This window comes from Coregonus clupeaformis, chromosome 10 (genome assembly GCF_020615455.1).
Source record: "Coregonus clupeaformis isolate EN_2021a chromosome 10, ASM2061545v1, whole genome shotgun sequence".
Lineage (NCBI taxonomy): Eukaryota > Metazoa > Chordata > Actinopteri > Salmoniformes > Salmonidae > Coregonus > Coregonus clupeaformis.
Genome location: NC_059201.1, coordinates 29507302 through 29528791, shown reverse-complemented (window position 1 = coordinate 29528791; position 21490 = coordinate 29507302). Strand labels below are relative to the sequence as shown.

The 21490-nt window shown below is 44.0% G+C and overlaps 1 long non-coding RNA gene across 1 annotated transcript; it reads left to right on the top strand.

Moving 5' to 3' along the window:
* Positions 1–12200: 12200 nt before the first annotated feature.
* On the top strand, positions 12201–13963 carry LOC121575849. The gene is made up of 3 exons (XR_006002386.1): positions 12201–12725; positions 12822–12952; positions 13271–13963. It is a non-coding gene; the product is annotated as an uncharacterized LOC121575849 (long non-coding RNA).
* Positions 13964–21490: the final 7527 nt, after the last annotated feature.

Here is a 21490-nt window from a genome sequence, read left to right as displayed (position 1 = left end):
GAATGGGGCCATGTATCGTGAGATTTTGAGTGAAATCCTCCTTCCATCAGCAAGGGCATTGAAGATGAAACGTCGCTGGGTCTTTCAGCATGACAATGATCCCAAACACACCGCCGGGCAACGAAGGAGTGGCTTCGTAAGAAGCATTTCAAGGTCCTGGAGTGGCCTAGCCAGTCTCCAGATCTCAACCCCATAGAAAATCTTTGGAGAGAGTTGAAAGTCTGTGTTGCCCAGCGACAGCCCCCAAAACATCACTGCTCTAGAGGAGATCTGCATGGAGGAATGGGCCAAAATACCAGCAACAGTGTGTGAAAACCTTGTGAAGACTTACAGAAAACGTTTGACCTGTGTCATTGCCAACAAAGGGTATATAACAAAGTATTGAGAAACTTTTGTTATTGACCAAATACTTATTTTCCACCATCATATGCCAATAAATTCATAAAAAAATCCTACAATGTGATTTTCTGGATTTTTTTTCTCATTTTGTCTGTCATAGTTGACGTGTACCTATGATGAAAATTACAGGCCTCTCTCATCTTTTTAAGTGGGAGAACTTGCACAATTGGTGGCTGACTAAATACTTTTTTTCCCCACTGTATAACTCCATGTTGGAATAATTTATAAAAACTTTCTCCATTTCAACCCAAGACCTTGGTCTTTCTCCTAATATTGAAAAGAGTCTTGTAAGATATACTGGTGCTGAGAAATACACACAAGAGTAAAAGGTGTGACAACCTTACCCCGGTCTCCCCTAATGATGATGAGCTGTGCTGGATTGCCTATCCATTTCAGGTTCCTTCTCTTACACATGCACAATTGAGCACAAGAGAGGAGCACATATCACAGATCATACACCTGAAAACATGGGTGCATGGTGGAAATGATGATGAGGTAACTAGACAGACTAACCATGGACTGTCAGTGAAACCAGGACACTCTAGTCAAGATTATCTGTGCTGTTTTATTACAATGTCTGTGTTTTGGTCCTTTTTTCAGGGATTAAAACACATTTTGGAAAATGTTTGTCCTGTCAATTGCTTATGGCCTAAAATAGAGTTATGGCAGTCTCACTCTCACACAGAATTGGCTCAAAGGCATCAAACTCAACACAGGCAACTCACATCATCTGACAAGTTTCCTCAAAAGGCTCTTCTTCCCAACTAACTGGATGTCATTACTTAAAAGTTAGATCCTGGCTGGGAATTATAGTCTAAAACAGGTTTAAAACAGGTACATTTGTAGGCTTGCTTGTACACATTACTACAATAACGAACTGTTTTTAATAAGGTCCTTCATGCAGCCCAGGATCATCTCTGGGTAATATAACCCTGATAGATACTGTAGCACAGCAGTCACTGTCATGGTTGTGAGATCAGGGCAGCCTTAGGGATGGATCAAAATGTTTAGTACATAATGATACCTGGAGTAAAATGGGGGAGTGTCATGCTTTTTCAATTTCAGTCAAGGGGAGGGTTTAGTCTTTTTTAAATCTAGTCCAGGAGAGGGTCATGTCATTTGTAATTGATGAAATGTCCATATTTCTCAGTGTTTTAGAATGATTTGCTTATTAGGCTACAGTGGGGGAAAACAGTATTTAGTCAGCCACCAATTGTGCAAGTTCTCCCACTTAAAAAGATGAGAGAGGCCTGTAATTTTCATCATAGGTACACGTCAACTATGACAGACAAATTGAGAAAAGAAAATCCAGAAAATCACATTGTAGGATTTTTTATGAATTTATTTGCAAAATATGGTGGAAAATAAGTATTTGGTCACCTACAAACAAGCAAGATTTCTGGCTCTCACAGACCTGTAACTTCTTCTTTAAGAGGCTCCTCTGTCCTCCACTCGTTACCTGTATTAATGGCACCTGTTTGAACTTGTTATCAGTATAAAAGACACCTGTCCACAACCTCAAACAGTCACACTCCAAACTCCACTATGGCCAAGACCAAAGAGCTGTCAAAGGACACCAGAAACAAAATTGTAGACCTGCACCAGGCTGGGAAGACTGAATCTGCAATAGGTAAGCAGCTTGGTTTGAAGAAATCAACTGTGAGAGCAATTATTAGGAAATGGAAGACATACATGTCACGTTCGTTCATCGACGGGACGGACCAAGGCGCAGCGTGATATGCGTACATGTTTATTCAATATTAAACACAACGACAAAATAACAAACAAAACGAAACGTGAAGTCCAAGGCAGCACAACATACCTTAACTGGAACAAGATCCCACAACCCACTAGTGCCAATAGGCTACCTAAGTATGGTCCCCAATCAGAGACAACGAGCGACAGCTGCCTCTGATTGGGAACCACACCGGCCAACATAGATCTAGACGATCTAGATCTAAACCTAGAAAATACAACATAGAACATACCACACAGAAAATACACACCCTGACTCAACAAATACGAGTCCCCAGAGTCAGGGCGTGACAATACAAGACCACTGATAATCTCCCTCGATCTGGGGCTCCACGCAAGATCTCACCTCATGGGGCCAAAATGATCACAAGAACGGTGAGCAAAAATCCCAGAACCACACGGGGGGACCTAGTGAATGACCTGCAGAGAGCTGGGACCAAAGTAACAAAGCCTACCATCAGTAACACACTACGCCACCAGGGACTCAAATCCTGCAGTGCCAGACGTGTCCCCCTGCTTAAGCCAGTACATGTCCAGGCCCGTCTGAAGTTTGCTAGAGTGCATTTGGATGATCCAGAAGAGGATTGGGAGAATGTCATATGGTCAGATGAAACCAAAATATAACTTTTAGGTAAAAACTCAACTCGTCGTGTTTGGAGGACAAAGAATGCTGAGTTGCATCCAAAGAACACCATACCTACTGTGAAGCATGGGGGGTGGAAACATCATGCTTTGGGGCTGTTTTTCTGCAAAGGGACCAGGGACGACTGATCCGTGTATAGGAAAGAATGAATGGGGCCATGTATCGTGAGATTTTGAGTGAAAACCTCCTTCCATCAGCAAGGGCATTGAAGATGAAACGTGGCTGGGTCTTTCAGCATGACAATGATCCCAAACACACCGCCCGAGCAGCGAAGGAGTGGCTTCGTAAGAAGCATTTCCAAGGTCCTGGAGTGGCCTAGCCAGTCTCCAGATCTCAACCCCATAGAAAATCTTTGGAGGGAGTTGAAAGTCCGTGTTGCCCAGCGACAGCCCCAAAACATCACTGCTCTAGAGGAGATCTGCATGGAGGAATGGGCCAAAATACCAGCAACAGTGTGTGAAAACCTTGTGAAGACTTACAGAAAACTTTTGACCTGTGTCATTGCCAACAAAGGGTATATAACAAAGTATTGAGAAACTTTTGTTATTGACCAAATACTTATTTTCCACCATAATTTGCAAATAAATTCATTAAAAATCCTACAATGTGATTTTCTGGAGAAATAAAATCTCATTTTGTCTGTCATAGTTGACGTGTACCTATGATGAAAATTACAGGCCTCTCTCATCTTTTTAAGTTGGAGAACTTGCACAATTGGTGGCTGACTAAATACTTTTTTTCCCCACTGTAGGTTAAATGGAAACTGAAATTTGGTCACTGACTGTAGGTTTATACCCTCTCACATAGCCTTAATAATAACTCCTGCAGAATTAAGCATTTCTTGGAGTAAAATGATACACCAAATGTAGGCAACATTTTGACTTGGGAACAGGAGTGGAGAAATATGATTTATTTATTTCTGCATCTTGTGAGAATCTAATGCTCAGTTAGATACCATATGTAGAGGTGCTGTCTTCATCATAAAAGCTGATAGTATTTCAACCACATAAAATATGCATCGAAACTGAAATCTTAGCAGAAACATGTTGGGTTGTTTCCACAGCTTTATTTTTCCTTACAACTGGTCAAACTGATGTCATTTGGACATTTTGCATAGAAAATCCTTCCCGTTTCTTTTTTGCGTTATTGTATTTTCTCCCCAGTGCCTAAATGTCTTTGCTCCGCGAAACATGACAGAGAAAGCTTTACCGATGTCAACTAGATTGAAGCATTCATTCTATCTATCTATTACATTATTCTGTTGAGCAAGGGTTGATTTAGTATTCTAGGGCAACATATAATGAGAAAAGAGAAGCTACATGTATCTAATAATTTAGTTAACTAACAAGTTAACTAACAAATAGCCTACCAAAATGTCTCAAATTATAAGCAGAAATAGACTACCGTTCAAAAGTTTGGGGTCACTTAGAAATGTCCTTGTTATCGAAAGAAAAGCAATTTTTTTGTCCATTAAAATAACATCAAATTGATCAGAAATACAGTGTAGACATTGTTAATGTTGTAAATGGCTATTGTAGCTGGAAATGGCTGATTTTTAATGGAATATCTACATAAGCTTACAGAGGCCCATTATCAGCAACCATCAGTCCTGTGTTCCAATGGCACGTTGTGTTTGCTAATCCAAGTTTATCATTTTAAAAGGCTAATTGATCATTAGAAAACCCTTTTGCAATTATGTTAGCACAGCTGAAAACTGTTGTGCTGATTAAAGAAGCAATAAAACTGGCCTTCTTGAGACTAGTTGAGTATCTGGAGCATCAGCAATTGTGGGTTCGGTTACAGGCTCAAAATGCCCAGAAACAAATCACTTTCTTCTGAAACTCGTCAGTCTATTCTTGTTCTGAGAAATGAAGGCTATTCCATGCGAGAAATTGCAAAGAAACTGAAGATCTTGTACAACGCTGTGTACTACTCCCTTCAAAGAACAGCGCAAACTGGCTCTAACCAGAATAGAAAGAGGAATGGGAAGCCCCGGTGCACAACTGAGCAAGAGGACAAATACATTAGTGTCTAGTTTGAGAAACAGACGCCTCACAGGTCCTCAACTGGCAGCTTTATAAAATAGTACCCTTAAAACACCAGTCTCAATGTCAACAGTGAAGAGGCGACTCCGGGATGCTGACTTTCTAGGCAGAGTTGCAAAGAAAAAGTCATATCTCAGACTGCCCATCTTAATCTTTTCTTTTTATTGGGCAGTCTGAGATATGGCTTTTTCTTTGCAACTCTGCTGTCTTTGCGGGTTAGTGTTGGGTTTTCACTTTATCACATATAGTCGGGCGGTTGCAGATGGGTTATTAGAAATTGCGGGCGGGTGCAGGTGAATAAGCAGCTGACCCGCGCACCACTACTTTCCACCCCAACTCTTGTCCACCGTGGTCGGCGAACCCACAACCTTCTGGCCCGCAGCCCTGTGTGCTATCAAAATTCCTGCGTTGCCATGTAACGCATATAGGATGAAGAACAGTTTCTAAAACTGCATATCTAACGCTCTGGTTTGTTCAAGAAGTGAGGGTAAATGTTAGACATGTTCTCTGCTATCCACTTTATGTTTTCATTATTATTTGGGGTATAGGGGAGGGTCACTTTCTTTTCAAGCGTTCAGGGAGGGTTTAGGTCAAATATATTTTGCTGAAGGGAGGGCCATCCATTTTAATTTCAGAGGTCCGATTTTCTCCATGTAACCCATATTATAAATAACGTTCACTCCCTTATGTAACTGGTTGGTGGCTCAAGGTTGTGGTGTGGAGAGCTGACTTGTGTCATCTTGCCTTGAGAAATGGCTTAGCTGGTTTAGGGAGGCAACTTTAGTAGAGCATAAAGCCTTTGGTGGCTCTATAGAGAGCAATAGTAATGGCGTCTTTTTGTAGGCACTAATGGCTTGTTGGCCAAAGTGTGTTTGGTTTGTAGATGATAATAGATGTGGTACAGAGGTAAATGGAATGCAGATCGTGGGGGATAGAAGAAACACATTTTATCTAACAAAGTGGATAGTCATCAGATCCGTCATTGATGTATTGTAACAGGCCTACAATGTGGTTACCAAAGTCAGACTTGGATATATTTGGCTGTTTTACTGCATAACATTTAGAAGTAGTCCCATTTCAGGTTTAGACGAAGTGACTGTTAATGCTAACTCCCGTTCGTATAAACTGGTAAGATATCTAGGATAGAGAAATCGGTGTTGGTAGTCAGTAATTTTTAACTATAATTACAGTCTGTAATGCAGTTGAATGGTGACGATGACATGAACATGTATTGGGGTTGACATCCATACAAGCATTTTACTCCGATTTTTACCTCAACATAGTGTTCGAAACCCCCACTTTTCCTGAGAGATGCACTATACTGAGAGATGACACATCAGTATGTTGTAGCATAGAGACCACAGGAGGTTGATGGCACCTTCATTGGGGAGGACGGGGCTCGTGGTAATGGCTGGAGCGGAATAGGTGGAATGGTATCAAATACATCCAACACGTGGTTTCCATGTGTTTAATGCCATTACATTTATGCCCTTCCAGGCATTATTATGAGCTGTCCTCCCATCAGCAGCCTATGATAGAGACACTGAGGGATGACTGCTGAGAGATGATGTCGCAGCTGGACCCCTCTCGTTTTTGTCGACGTTTTGCTAGCTAGCTAACTATGTCAGTGTCTGTAATGGTAGCTTAGCTAGCGAACTACCTTAGCTAGCTAAGTCTGACACTTCTTCTGGACTGTGTCGGACACTGTTTCACTCGTTAGCTAATGCTAGCTAAGTTACCATAGCTAGATTTTACTTATTCTCTGTCTGAGTTCATTTAACCAAGTGTAACCAGTGTGAAATGGCTAGCTAGTTAGCGGTGCACACTAGTAGCGTTTCAATCGGTGACATCACTCGCTCTGAGACCTTGAAGTAGTTGTTTCCCTTGCTCTGCAAGGGCCGCGGCTTTTGTGGAGTGACGGGTAACGGTGCTTCGAGGGTGACTGTTGTCGATGTTTGCAGAGGGTCCCTGGTTCAAGCCCAGGTAGGGGCGAGGAGAGGGACGGAAGCAACACTGTTACATAAACTATTTGGCAGGATTATTTCATGCTTACATGGTGATCGATTGAGTTAGCTAGCGTTAACTAGTAGTGTTACTTACTGGTATTCAATGGTTTCTGACAGTGGCAGCTTTAGTCGGAGGATGGCTAACGTTAGAATTTACCTTAAATTTGATGTAGCCAAGTTAGTATAACTAGCTAGCTATGTTTCTAACATGTATTTATTTATGTACTTAAATGCAGACGTCAAGGCCCATGGACAGCTTTGTAAAGGATATGGTGAATGAGTGTAACATGGCTTCTTCTTCTTCTTCTTCTTCGATGAGGTTTAACGGCGGTTGGCATCCAATTTGTTGCATTACCGCCACCTACTAGACTGGTGTACAACTCCCTTATATTTTGCTTGAAAAATTAAATTAAATAAAGAAATACCCTACCATCTAACACTACACTCACAAATTCAAAATTATTATTAATAATTAACACCACCCCACTCCACTATTTAAATATATTCATTCCTACCTCATGCTCTCAACCTGAGATGATGGAAAATCACCACTTAACACTCCCTGTAACTCTTCTGATGTCAAGTCTTGCACACCCAAATACCTCTCTGCAGCTGCCACCACAACCTCAATTTTCTTAGACTTACGTTCCATCCCTGCAGTACAATTAATAACCATTGCTATAAATGCTAAAAATCCAATCGTACTGAAACATATATCACTTGTTGTCCTATCCCTCTGCATTGGGACATCTCTACTACTCTCACCACTCCTCCCCCTTGACCCATCTTCCTCTACTTTCTTCACTGCCTCAGCATATGACAACTTCTTCACTACTCTTACCCTGGAAACCTCAACCTGCCTCTCTCACACAGGACCTTTCTGATCCCCAGCCCCATGGGCACCCCTACAATTAGCACATACCACTACTTTCCCCAATGCTACACATTCCTTTGTCTCATGCCCTTCTGCACACTTCTCACACCTTGGAACCTCCCTCCTACACACTGCTGCCACATGCCCATAAGTTTGACACCTGTAACATCGTAATTGTGACACTCTGGCTCCATGGACTTTATTATTGAGCCAGGGTTGTTCTTTTTCCTTGTTTGGGTGTATTTCTATATTAGTATTCTGGTTGTTTCATTTCTATGTGTGGTGATTGTTCGTGATTATTCAGGTGACTCCCAATCGGGAGGTAGCAGTGACAGCTGTCGGCTCGTTATCTCTGATTGAGAACCATCTATACTGTGTGTTTTCTCCGTGGGTATTGTGGGTTTTTGTTCCATGTTTCTGTCAGTGTTACAGAGGACTTCACTATCGTCATTTGTTGTTTTTTCGTGGTTGCTTTATTTAATAAAGTCATCATGTTCACTCCACGGCGCTGCGTATTGGTCCGCTTCTTCAGACGATCGTGACAGAAAAACCCACCATAGAAGGACCAAGCAGCGTGTCCAGGAGCAAGACAGCTGGACATGGGAGGAAGCGCCTGGTAAGGAGCTCGGGAGGCTGGCGATGGCCCAGGTGGGCAAATCGTGGTCCTGGGAGGACATGCTCGGGGGCAAGGGACCTTGGGAAGATCAAGGCCCTGGCGAGAGAGGAGCAACAGCGTCAGCAGGGCCATCATCGTTGGAGGGCGAGAGGCAACCCCAAAAAGTTTTTGGGGGGGGCACATAGCTTGCGGCGGGGCTAACGGAGGCAGAGGGGAGGCGAGTTCAAGAGGCAACCAGGTTACGGGGGTCACTGGCCAAAGTAGGGAAAGGAGATGTAGAGGCACGGCGTGAGAGACTGGGTGTGTATCCAGTCCGGTCGGCCCGTTTCCAGTTCCGGGGTAGAGCCAGTGGTGTGTGCCTCCAGTGCGGTCCCGGCCTGTTGCGACCCCTCGCACCAAGGATACGGTGCGCTGCCAGCCGGCCCGGCCTGTTCCGGCCACTCGCACCGGGGATGCGGTGCGCTTCGCCAGCCCAGCCCGGCCTGTTCGGCCACTCGCTTCCAGGGATGCGGTGCGCGTCGCCAGCCCTTTCCCACCAGTGCCTACACCGCGCCCCAAGCCTCCTGTGTGTCTCCCGGTCCTGTGCGTCCTGTTGCTGCTCTCCGCACTAGGCTTAATGTGAGTCCCCCGGGTCCAGCATGCCCTGTTCCGGCTCTCCGCACTAGCCACCTATGTCGTCCCCAGGGACCAAGCATGCCCTGTTGCTGCTTCCCGCACTAGCCCTGAGATGCCCTCAGCGGTACCTCCAGTTCCGGCTCCGCGCATCAGGCCTGCGGTGCGTCCCCAGGGCCAAGCATGCCCTGTTGCTGCTTCCGCACTAGCCCTGAGATGCGTGTCCTCAGCCCGGTACCTCCAGTTCCGGCACCACGCATCAGGCCTACGGTGCGTCCCCAGGGCCAAGCATGCCCTGTTGCGCTTCCCGCACTGGCCCTGAGATGCGTGTCCTCAGCCCGGTACCTCCAGTTCCGGCACCACGCATCAGGCACCCTGCGGTGCGTCCCCAGGGCCAAGCATGCCCTGTTGCTTCTCCCGCACTAGCCCTGAGATGCGTGTCCTCCAGCCCGGTAACTCCAGTTCCGGCACCACGCACCAGGCCTACGTGCGCCTCAGGCGGCCAGAGTCTGCCGTCTGGCGGGAGGCGACTGCCCGTCTGCCCGCCGTCTGAACTGCCCGTCGCCGCCTAACCCCGAGGCGCCTGAACTGCCCCGTCTGCCCAACGGCGCCTGAAGTCCGTTGCCCAACGGGCCGTCTGAACTGCCCGTCTGCCCAGCGCCGTCTGAGCCATCCGTCTGCCCAACGCCGTCTGAACTGCCCGTCTGTACTGAGCCTGCAAAGCCGCCCGTCTGCCGCGAGCCTTCAGGCCGTCCGCCAGACCGGGCCGCTAGAGCTCTCCGCCAACAGGATCAGCCAGAGCCTTCCGCAGCGGATCAGCCAGAGCCTTCCGCCAAACAGGATCAGCCAGAGCCTTCCGCCCGACAGGATCAGCCAGAGCCTTCCGCCAGACAGGATCAGCCAGAGCCTTCCGCCAGACAGGATCAGCCAGAGCCTTCCGCCGACAGGATCGGCCAGAGCCTTCCGCCAGACAGGATCAGCCAGAGCCTTCCGCCAGACAGGATCCGCCAGAGCCGTCCAGCCAGGATCCGCCTGAGCCAGCCAGCCAGAATCCGCCAGCTAGTCAGGTACTGTCCCTTAGCCCGGTGCTGCCCCCTTAGTCGGTGCTGCCCCCTTGGTCGGTGCTGCCCCTTGGCCGGTGCTGCCCCTTCTTGGCGGTGCTGCCCCTTAGCCCGGTGCTGCCCCTGTCGGTGCTGCCCCTTAGTCCGGTGCTGCCTCTAGTCGGTGCCGCCCCCTTAGTCCGGTGCCGCCCCTTAATCCAGGTGGGTTTAGTTGGGGGGGGTGGTCATGTGGAGGGGGGCTACGGAGCGGATAGTGACTAAGGTGGGGTGGGGACACGACCTGACCAGAACCGCCACCATGGACAGGCGCCCACCCAGACCCTCCCCTAGACTGTATGCTGGTGCGCCGGAGTGCGCACCTTTAGAGGGGGTACTGTGACACTCTGGCTCATGGACTTTATTATTGAGCCAGGGTTGTTCATTTTCCTTGTTTGGGTGTATTTCTATGTTGGGTATTCTGGTTGTTTCATTTCTATGTGTGGTGATTGTTCGTGATTATTCAGGTGACTCCCAATCGGGGGTAGCGAGTGACAGCTGTCGGCTCGTTATCTCTGATTGAGAACCATGTTTATACTGTGTGTTTTCTCGTGGGTATTGTGGGTTTTTTGTTCCATGTTTCTGTCAGTGTTACAGAGGACTTCACTATCGTCATTTGTTGTTTTTTCGTGGTTGCTTTATTTAATAAAGTCATCATGTTCACTCCACGCGCTGCGTATTGGTCCGCTTCTTCAGACGATCGTGACAGTAATGTATTCGGCACATAAGCTCGTACGGGATAACTTATATACCCTAACTTCACTTTATCAGGCAAAGACTCAACTTCAAAACTCAAAAGAACCGACAATGACTCCTCTGTTTCCCCACTCTTGCCCCCCTGTTTGTGTCGCACCAAACGACGAGCATCACACACACCGGGAATCTTCCCCTTCACTTGGTCAACTTTTAAATTTACTGCTACCCCAGTAATCACTCCTTTCAATGGTGCCCTTTTCTTGAGAGCGAAACAATTCACCATTCTTTCCCCCATTTGTCTAAATCTGAGCGCCTTCTCCCTCTGACCAACAGAAACTGTTGTGGAAAGTAACCACTATACTTTATTACAAATAAGGTCTTACAGAGTTTTTGTTGCATCAAGAAAATGACTTTATTAAAGTTTCAACAAAGCCGATACCAGTCTGCAGAATGGCACCCCGTTCTCCCTTCCTCCCGTCACATTATATACCATCATCCCAACTCTTCTAGCTCTAAATCCCTCCCTCTTCAGTTTCCCGCTCTTTATCACTCCACACCCACTTCCTTTGTCCCTGAGGACGGCTGAACTATTACTCCAACCAATCACTCGCTCCCCTGTCTTGCACACACACTCATGTTTAGTTTAAACATGACAAGGCCCCTAAATTCTTGAATCATACACAAACCTCACCCCCCTCATGCTGTAATCAATCAAAGAAGATACCAAGGAGACAAGGTCTAGCCCTAAACTCTATTCAGCCCTGGTGCCGCTCCCTTCACTGTGTTTGAAGAGAGAGACAAAAGGCCACAAGCTAGTTTCAGTCTCTCATCAGATAAGACAGCCATGGATTTAAGTAAGAGCAAGCAATTTGACCCTAGGGCAGATTTCCTCTCTACTCCCCCACACAGTGAAATTAAATGACCCAATACAATTCCTGGCCCAGTAACAAACAATTCTAACTTTATGCTCTTGATTAACCCAGTTCTACCTCATAGTCCATTAAACTCTACAGTTACCCTCACCGATTCCACTTTACCCAACGCTCTTTTCACCCATCTTGAAACCACAAATGGATCAGCCAAAAGGCAAGGCTCCACTTTTTCCAAAAACTTCACTCCTACTGTCACAGACTCATCTTCATCCTGATCCTCTGTGCAATCCTCGGGCTCTGAGTACTTCACCACACCTTCCACCTCCGATACTTCACCCTCATTCACTTCCACTGATTTTCATTGACCCTGTGTAAAACAGCATCTACGTCTTCCAAATTGTCATCGATAACCAATAGTACATCCTAAATGGAAACTTGAAAGACGTAACTTGATGGGTTAAAGACTAACCAGGCATGATGGGTTAAATTGTTTACAAAAACATTAGACTTGAATTTGATCCTGTTTGCTGTGATTAACTAGCCAGGCTGACGCGACCGATGTGACTCAGCGCAGGGAGAGCTGTGACCACACTGGTCTGGAAAGGAGGCTGTTTGTTAATGCAATATTAGCTCATAAATTGTGCGACGGGATTTGATGGGTTCTCTCAAATGTTTTTCTTTTTTCTCTGGTTGAGACCTAACATTGTTAGGATTTGAAAATCCAACCATTGTTTTAGACAGAGCCGGCGCTCGGGGGCTGAGTGTGGCTGTGCGTGCGTGTGGGTGTTTGAGTGAGAAAGACACAGAGGAGAGCCAACCAATAAAAGCACAGCCTCCTTCATTATTGACGCATTGTGCCGACAACATCAAAGAGCCATTCCAGACTGAGGTCAGGAGGACTTCGAGAGTTAGGTGTTAGCCAGACTAATGATTAACTGCAATGGAAAAGTAATTGTTTGTCTGCTTTACTAGAGATTGCTCAGGTCCTCCATTTTAAACCCGGACTGCTTGGGGAAACTCACTGAGAACTGTATCGCGGTCTTCAAGGACAAAAGACTTTGCTTCGCCAGCCGAGAGAAGCAGGCCCAATATCTTCTCTTTCAAGTGCAGGTATAGTTTGAAATGGCCCTGTTGGTGGTGCCTCAGATGCTCATTCATTTTTAGCCTGAAACGATCAAGTTATTCACTAAACATTCTTCTCTCCAGATACACAAGGTGACATCGCTTTAAGACTTCTGCCAGTGGTCCTCCCAACACCAGGCTACAAGATTGATTGGCAGGAAGACATTCCCACCACCTTCAAAGAGACCAGAAAGTCCTTAATTGGCTTGCAGCCTGTAAGTTTAAATAGTGGATAGGCATAGGGAGATTGATGGGGAAATTAGATGATAGCATTTGTAAACCTCGAATGAAAGGAACAGCATTCCAAAATCGGTTAACTGCACACTCCAAGACATAGTTGTGTAACTGAACCTATGAGCCTCCGCCCCAAATGAATGGAATATGTAGGCATCAAACAGGGATTGGGTGTTTATAATGATGTGTAAATGGCTATAAAGTATACAAAATAAATTGTGTGTGATGGCATTGTCAGTGTGCCTCCATGCTTTGCACATGTCCTCATATTCTAAAATCTAATGATTTCTATCTAACAGGTTGGGACCAACATGGTTGAGTACCTGCGCCAGGTGGAGGAGACCAGACCCTAACCATTTATGTTGGCTCTTGGGGACTGCTCACAGGTGTTTACAGTCATTAGTGGACAGGCATTGGAGCAAGGTACATTGCTTGAGGCACTGGATGTATGCTTCAAGTCATCATATTATGTGTTTGATATCCATTTTCCTACAGACCACAGTGTATCAGCTGCCAGGAACAGAATCCCCCGCTGTAAGACAGTTGCGAGCATGTTTTTTCCCCACTGAACAATAGTGGATAAGTATCTGTTCTTGTGTGTAGTGTGAGAAGTGTTCCTGTGAATTAATAGATCAATGGATGGATGAGCCATGAGTGTCTCTGATTCAGAGAGGTTGGGTTAAATGCGGAAGACACATTTCTGTTGAATGCATTCAGTTGTGCAACTGACTAGGTATCCCCCTTTCCCTTCCCCTTCATAGTGCAATGCTAATATGCTCTTAAGGCACTATTTATAGCTCTGTTAAAAGGACTTTTAGTTTGTTTTAATGCATTTGTGCCTACTTTTTGCCTACTGTACAGTATGTGCTTGTTTGCCTTTAGTTCCACTACTGTTGCACAAATCTTTATATATTTGTATGATTAATATATATATATATATGGTCACGACTTCCTCCGAGGCTGCCTCCTCTTCTTGTTCGGGCAGGCTTCGGCGTTCGTCATCACCGGCCTTCTAGCCACTGCCGCTCCTCATCTCATCATTCCATTTGTTTTGTCTTGTTTATTACACACACCTGGTTCATGTCCCGTCATCAGTACCTGTATAAGTGTTCCCTCTGCCCCCTTGTCTTTGTGTGTGATTGTGAGATTAGTGAAGCTGGGTGGAGCTCCTTGTATTTTGTATCACCAGGTTATTTTCCCCATGTGCCTTCTTGGTTTCAGTGCGCCTGTTTTGCGCACTGGACTGTTTTGACACTTAATTGAGTAACTCTGTATTCCGGAATAAATCCTGTTATTCTGTGATTTACCCTCCTGCGCCTGACTCCTTCAAATCTCCTCATTCACATATTGTGATGTCACGAGAGGCTGTGTCCTGGAGGGACGTTACATCCCCCTGAGGTGGCTGCAGACCCAGACAGCTATGGCTCCATCTGCTGGTATGGTCGGGAACTCCACCCCTCTATGGCCAATCTTCCCACGCAGCTGAAACAAATGAGGAGCTGATGAGCTGAAGGTTTGGGGAAGGGAAGAGACACAGTCTCCAACCTGGGCTCTCTGGAGGACAAGAGTGCTGCACGTCCACTTCCATGAGGAATATAAGGATTTGGAGATACTTACCTTTGGGAAATACTCACCTTTGGATATATGCACCTGTGGAAATACGTGAGAGACATTTGGAAGGACTTTTTGCTGGGTTGGCCACTAGCTGCAACGTGGACTACAGTAAGGCTGGGGAAAAGTTATCTGAGCGAGTGAGAATTATGACTTTGGATGTGGAAGAGACATCCCTGAACTGTTAACCCTTAAAGAGCCACAAGAGAACAGAATTTTGTTATATTTTCGTAAAATTTCCCAAGACCTATTATAAAATCCTTGTTTTGTTTGAACCTTGTCTCCTTGCACTACTTGAGCAATCCCGCTGAAAGCTGTGTAGCCTCTCGTGACGTCACAATATATATACAGTTTGTTATGATGTTTTCATAGTGTGATGGGAGCCAGGTTGAATTTAGTAGAAAGTTACTTGGTGCCTCACAGTCTGGGGGGCCATGCATTCCATTATGTCAAAGGAGATTACTGATGTTTATCTTAGAATGATTGATGGACATGATATACTGACTTGGGGTACAAGGTAATAACATCAAAGAAGGGAGTGCCCATTGAGGGTTGCCAGATGTTAGTGAAGAAACGTGTACTCGAAGCTATATAAGCTGAGATATGGTCTTTGTTCAGTAGTTCGGAATGGCAAGAGGCAAAGCACTGTCTTTTGTTATAACGAACCCGGTACCGACTATTAAACCTTTGTATTAACTTTCCACAGAGTTGTCTAAGTATATTCTTACATCCTTAATTACTTGATACCCTAGAAACTCATCATAACACAGTTGAAGTCGGAAGTTTACATACACCTTAGCCAAATACATTTAAACTCAGTTTTTCACAATTCCTGACATTTAATCCTAATATATATTCCCTGTCTTAGGTCAGTTAGGATCACCACTTTATTTTAAGAATGTGAAATGTCAGAATAATAGTAGAGAGAATGATTTATTTCAGCTTTTATTTATTTCATCACATTCCCAGTGGGTCAGAAGTTTACATACACTCAATTAGTATTTGCTAGCATTGCCTTCAAATTGTTTAACTTGGGTCAAACGTTTCGGGTAGCCTTCCACAAGCTTCCTACAATAAGTTGGGTGGATTTTGGCCCATTCCTCCTGACAGAGCTGGTGTAACTGAGTCAGGTTTGTAGGCCTCCTCGCACACGCTTTTTCAGTTCTGCCCACACATTTTCTATAGGATTGAGGTCAGGGCTTTGTGATGGCCACTCCAATACCTTGACTTTGTTGTCCTTAAGCCATTTTGCCACAACTTTGGAAGTATGCTTGGGGTCATTGTCCATTTGGAAGACCCATTTGCGACCAAGCTTTAACTTCCTGACGGATGTCTTGAGATGTTGCTTCAATATATCCACATATTTTCCTTCCTCATGATGCCATCTATTTTGTGAAGTGCACCAGTCTCTCCTGCAGCAAAGCACCCCCACAGCATGATGCTGCCACCTTCGTGCTTCACAGTTGGGATGGTGTTCTTCAGCTTGCCAGCGTCCCCCTTTTTCCTCCAAACATAACGATGGTCATTATGGCCAAATTGTTCTATCTTTGTTTCATCAGACCAGAGGACATTTCTCCAAAAAGTACGATCTTTGTCCCCATGTGCAGTTGCAAACCGTAGTCTGGCTTTTTAATGGCGGTTTTGGAGCAGTGGCTTCTTCCTTGCTGAGCGGCCTTTCAGGTTATGCCGATATAGGACTCGTTTTACTGTGGATATAGATACTTTTGTACCTGTTTCCTCCAGCATCTTCACAAGGTCCTTTGCTGTTGTTCTGCGATTGATTTGCACTTTTCGCACCAAAGTACGTTCATCTCTAGGAGACAGAACGCGTCTCCTTCCTGAGCGGTATGATGGCTGCGTGCTCCCATGGTGTTTATACTTGCGTACTATTGTTTGTGCAGATGAACGTGGTAACTTCAGGCGTTTGGAAATTGCTCCCAAGGATGAACCAGACTTGTGGAGGTCTACAATTGTTTTTCTTAGGTCTTGGCTGATTTCTTTTGATTTCCTCATGATGTCAAGCAAAGAGGCACTGAGTTTGAAGGTAGGCCTTGAAATATATCCACAGGTACACCTCCAATTGACTCAAATGATGTCAATTAGCCTATCAGAAGCTTCTAAAGCCATGACATAATTTTCTGGAATTTTCCAAGCTGTTTAAAGGCACAGTCAACTTAGTGTATGTAAACTTCTGACCTACTGGAATTGTGATACAGTGAATTATAAGTTAAATAATCTGTCTGTAAACAATTGTTGGAAAAATTACTTGTGTCATGCACAAAGTAGATGTCCTAACCGGCTTGCCAAAACTATAGTTTGTTAACAAGAAATGTGTGGTGTGGTTGAAAAACGAGTTTTAATGGCTCCAACCTAAGTGTATGTAAACTTCTGACTTCAACTGTATAATGAAATGTTTTGTTCAAGCTGGGCTGTCATTCTAACACAGCAATTTGTTTTAAATACAAATGTTACATTTTGGGAATTGTGAAAAGTGCTTTATGAGTGAAATACAGTTCATACTTAAATAATGACAGTCATTAGTCCATGTCCTTTGTGGAGTGACCTTCAATTGTAATATTTTACACTTGTTTTCTGTGTAACAATGTTTTGACTCAACCCAAATGTAGAACATTATTGTATGGCAAAACAGCATAGATGAAGTGTGTCAGTGAATGTGAATATTGATTTGCTCTGGCACTGTCTGATAGACAGATCTGTGTTAATACCACTTAAGACAGACAGTGTCACACGCACAAATGCTTTGTTTTTATCAGATTGCAATCGTGAGTGTTCATATCAAGTTCAGCTGAGGCTTTAGTCTGATGTTTGGACTGTGTGGCTAATTAAATAATGTAAATCAATTTTAAGATTTCATAAGATAGGATTGATTATCTTACGAAATAACACATACTTGGACAAAAGGGTTTTGTTTCAATGTGCTATTTAAAAAATGTACAGTACCAGTCATAGGTTTGGACACCTACTCATTCCAGAGTTTTTCTTTATTTTTACTATTTTCTACATTGTAGAATAATAGTGAAGACATCAAAACTATGAAATAACACACATGGAATCATATAGTAACCAAAAAACTGTTAAACAAATCAAAATATATTTTATATTTGAGATTCTTCAAAGTAGCCACCCTTTGCCTTAATGACAGCTTTGTACACCCTTGGCATTCTCTCAACATCCTAAGGTCAACATCCTCATTGTGTTCACATTTCTCTCATGTAAATGTTGTAGCTGCATAAATTACATAAACAATTTATTTGGAAAGTATCCAGGCATTGCTCTTTTCTTCATTACCATGCTGATGATTTCAAGTTCAATTGGACTTGTTTTTATCTGTTAAGACATTGAATACATGTTTAGTAGTATATTTACTACATTTAATGTTTTAGTTTTTTTCTCTTAGATGTAAATTAATTTAAAGTTATGTGATTTGGTTTATGTAGATACATTTCAATGTTGTTAACACAGTAACCAAAAACCGGATCTAATTTGCATATTCATACTGACTTTCGCAGAATTGTTGGCTAGAAGTTCACAAGTTACCGCAACAGTTTGTAAAAAAAAATTATTTGCATGTGAAAAATGTGCGACAAATTGGCCAAAGGTTTGCCACAACTGTTTGCCAGAAGCCCGTTTTTTTGGTAAGGGCAGCAGGCTGTCAACACTCATTGAGAGCGGCCTCCTGTGTCCTCCTGTGGTTGGCAGTTGCAGTACAAATAAAAAGAAAAATATACTACATATATAATATATACTGTATATATAATATATACTATATATATTTCCTTATTTCTATTTATTTTATTTGATTGTTTTGCTACCTCTTGGGCCCCCCACTGGGCCCTGGGCCACAGGAGTAGCCTACAGTTCAGTTGTAATGCATGCAACCACATGTGGGGCGCACTAGTCTTGACCCACCAGAGTATAGAGCAGGTGGATCACTAAGAGTAGGGTGGTATAATGACTTGTAACATCAATGCATTGCAATGCAACATCTGTCCGCTCTGGACACCGGTAGAGCCAAAGCAAGTGAGTTTCTTGTACATTCCACCTTGGGATTCAGTTAATTAATTAATTTTGATATACAGTAACTGTCCAACAAAGAGCTGGAAATAATAATTGAAAGGTGCATAATTGTGAGCTTCTCCCACATAGCTGGCTTATTTGCAGTGGCGATTTTAGCATGTAAATCTTGGTGGTGCAAACTCAAAAAAATGTTTTAGATGCACGCCAGCAAAGCCACTACACAACACTAAACAATACATTAATTGCACTAGAACGGTGACAAACGGTGCCCACAAACTGTTAGGGCCTACATAAAGCTGTCCCAACAGCAGAGCTTTCTTTTCAGCACCATGGAGTGAATCCTTACCACCTTGCTACCAGCGGCGCCTTGTCTGGCAGTGAAACAATTCATTCAGCCTCATTTACTGCCTTAAAAAAAAACATAGCTGATATGGCTGACTTTCTTAAACAAATGTGGTTTCTACTGACAATTGAGATGTACAAACTATGGTATAAGGGAACGATGAGCGGATAAGAGGCAATCCGTAATTTCGATTAAGACATTAATGAGCGAGCTAAGACGGATTTAGTCAATAAAACTTTTGTTCAGCACTTTTGAAATGTACAGTGACAGAATTCAGAACATGGGCCGTTCTTACACTATTCTCCATGTACACCAAGTCAGAACCGTAGGATAAATAAAGGGGGCATATAAGCAGACAATGAAAGCTCTTACAATATTCGTTGATGACATTTCTCTAAAACAGGCTATAGGCTACATGTGCAGCACCAAGTCAGAACAGTAGGCTAAATTATGAGGGGAAAAATGACCAAATTATTAGGGTGAGGCATATGGGCTACTAACAGCTTACTACACAACATACACTTAGTATTACTTTCTTAGCTACAGTATAAATATCTCCCTGGCATATTACATAATCTATGCAGCAGCATACAATACATTTTTGGACTCTTGAACAGGAAGGTGGCACGGCGATCCTTCTTGTGGGCAAATTTTGTCATGAAACTTAGTCATGAAAGTCTGGCATTCTCTGGATTTATGGTGCTTTCAAGACAACTGGAAACTCAAAATAAAATAAAAAAGTTGAATCATGACGTCAGTGATCTTCAGGTCGGAGCTCTAGAAAGAGGCCCGAGTTCCCGACTTGGAATTCCGAGTTGGATGACCGTTCAAAACGTATTTTCCCAGTCGGAGCTTGTTTTTTTCAGAGTTCCCAGTTGTCTTGAGCTCACTGAAGTCATGCATGATTGACAGCATGGCCAATGTATTCAACCGTTTCTGGCCCATGCGTGTGAATGTTTATCCTTTTAAGCTTGGAAAAGAGACCACACACCCTCTCCACCGAATAGCAGGCAGGGGAAGAGAAATAGTGATTGCTTTGCAACGCTTCCAAACCACTCATTGTTGAATTTGCGATTTCCAACTTGTTGTGTAATGTTTGTGTCCAATGGCCGTTGAGCACCGATACGTTTGATCTATAAATTCTCTTCATATGACAAGGATTTAAAAGGATTTGCCAGTAGACTGTCGACGTGATTCATGATGATGACTGCTTGTCTAGCTTGCTAGCTAAGATTTTGAAAGTATGATGTTGCCATGATCAGTCCAATCAAAGCTACGGTAGATATAACGTGATTTAACTTCATTTTATCTGTGGCCAATGACCTTGAGCCTTCTTGGATGGGCACTTCTAATGTAAATCTATGGCCGCACTCAAGGGGGTTTGAACTTTCTAGCTCTCCCTGTAGATTTTGCGGTGACATAGTGTCCCCATGAGTGACAGAACACTGAGCCTATCACGGCGCAACTAGAGAAGATTACTAACCCCTACGCTCTGTATTTTCCGCTGGCTGCCCCTCCACCACAGAAAGCACTGAACTAGGCTGAAACACCTGCATTTTGGGCCTGCCTTACTCAAGAAAGCAAAAAAGAGACCAGGTTTGTATGCGGTTTTATTAACTCAGTACATTGTTTTTACATTGTTTGCGAACTGCTATGTGACACATATTAATGCCACGATAACATGCAAAACAGGCAACAACAAAAAACAAACAGGTGGGGCTCTGCCCTGCCCTGAATGATGGGTCGCCACTGCTTATTTGTCTCTCTCTTTTATAAACTCTGCAGTTGCCCATGTTTCTTCAACATTCATTCAACCAATTAAAAAATAATATCCCTGAAATGCATTGAAATCAGTCATTAGTGTCAATGGCCTTTCCAGACCAAGTTTTCATTGATTCTAACTCAATGTAATTGTATATTAATTGTTGAAGTTTAATCAGGAAAAGGGAAAATACTTGTAACGAGCATAATGTCTGCCATTCTGTATGAACAAAAGTTTCCTACCAAGCCTTTTGCACTTATGTTCCTGGAGAAACTCTTGCTTGGTTGGTAGTGGGACAGGAGGGATGAGTCCGAGTCTGTGGGGCTTGTTGGCACTGTGGGAAAACATACAACTAATTGTTACTTCAATAGTGCACGTACAATGCAATTATATATTCCTGGGTTTAGCGGAATCTGGGTTTGGCGGATGTGAGGAGAACGCTACCTGCCCCAATGCATAGTGCCAACTGTAAAGTTTGGTGGAGGAGGAATAATGGTCTGGTTATGCCCCTTAGTTCCAGTGAAGGAAAATCTTAACGCTACAGCATACAATGACATTCTAGACGATTCTGTGCTTCCAACTTTGTGGCAACAGTTTGGGAAAGGCCCTTTCCTGTTTCAGTATGACAATGCCCCCGTGTACAAAGCGAGGTCCATACAGAAATGGTTTGTCGAGATCCTTGGAAGAACTTGACTGGCCTGCACAGAGCCCTGACCTTTGGGATGAATTGGAACGCCAACTGTGAGCCAGGCCTAATCGCCCAAC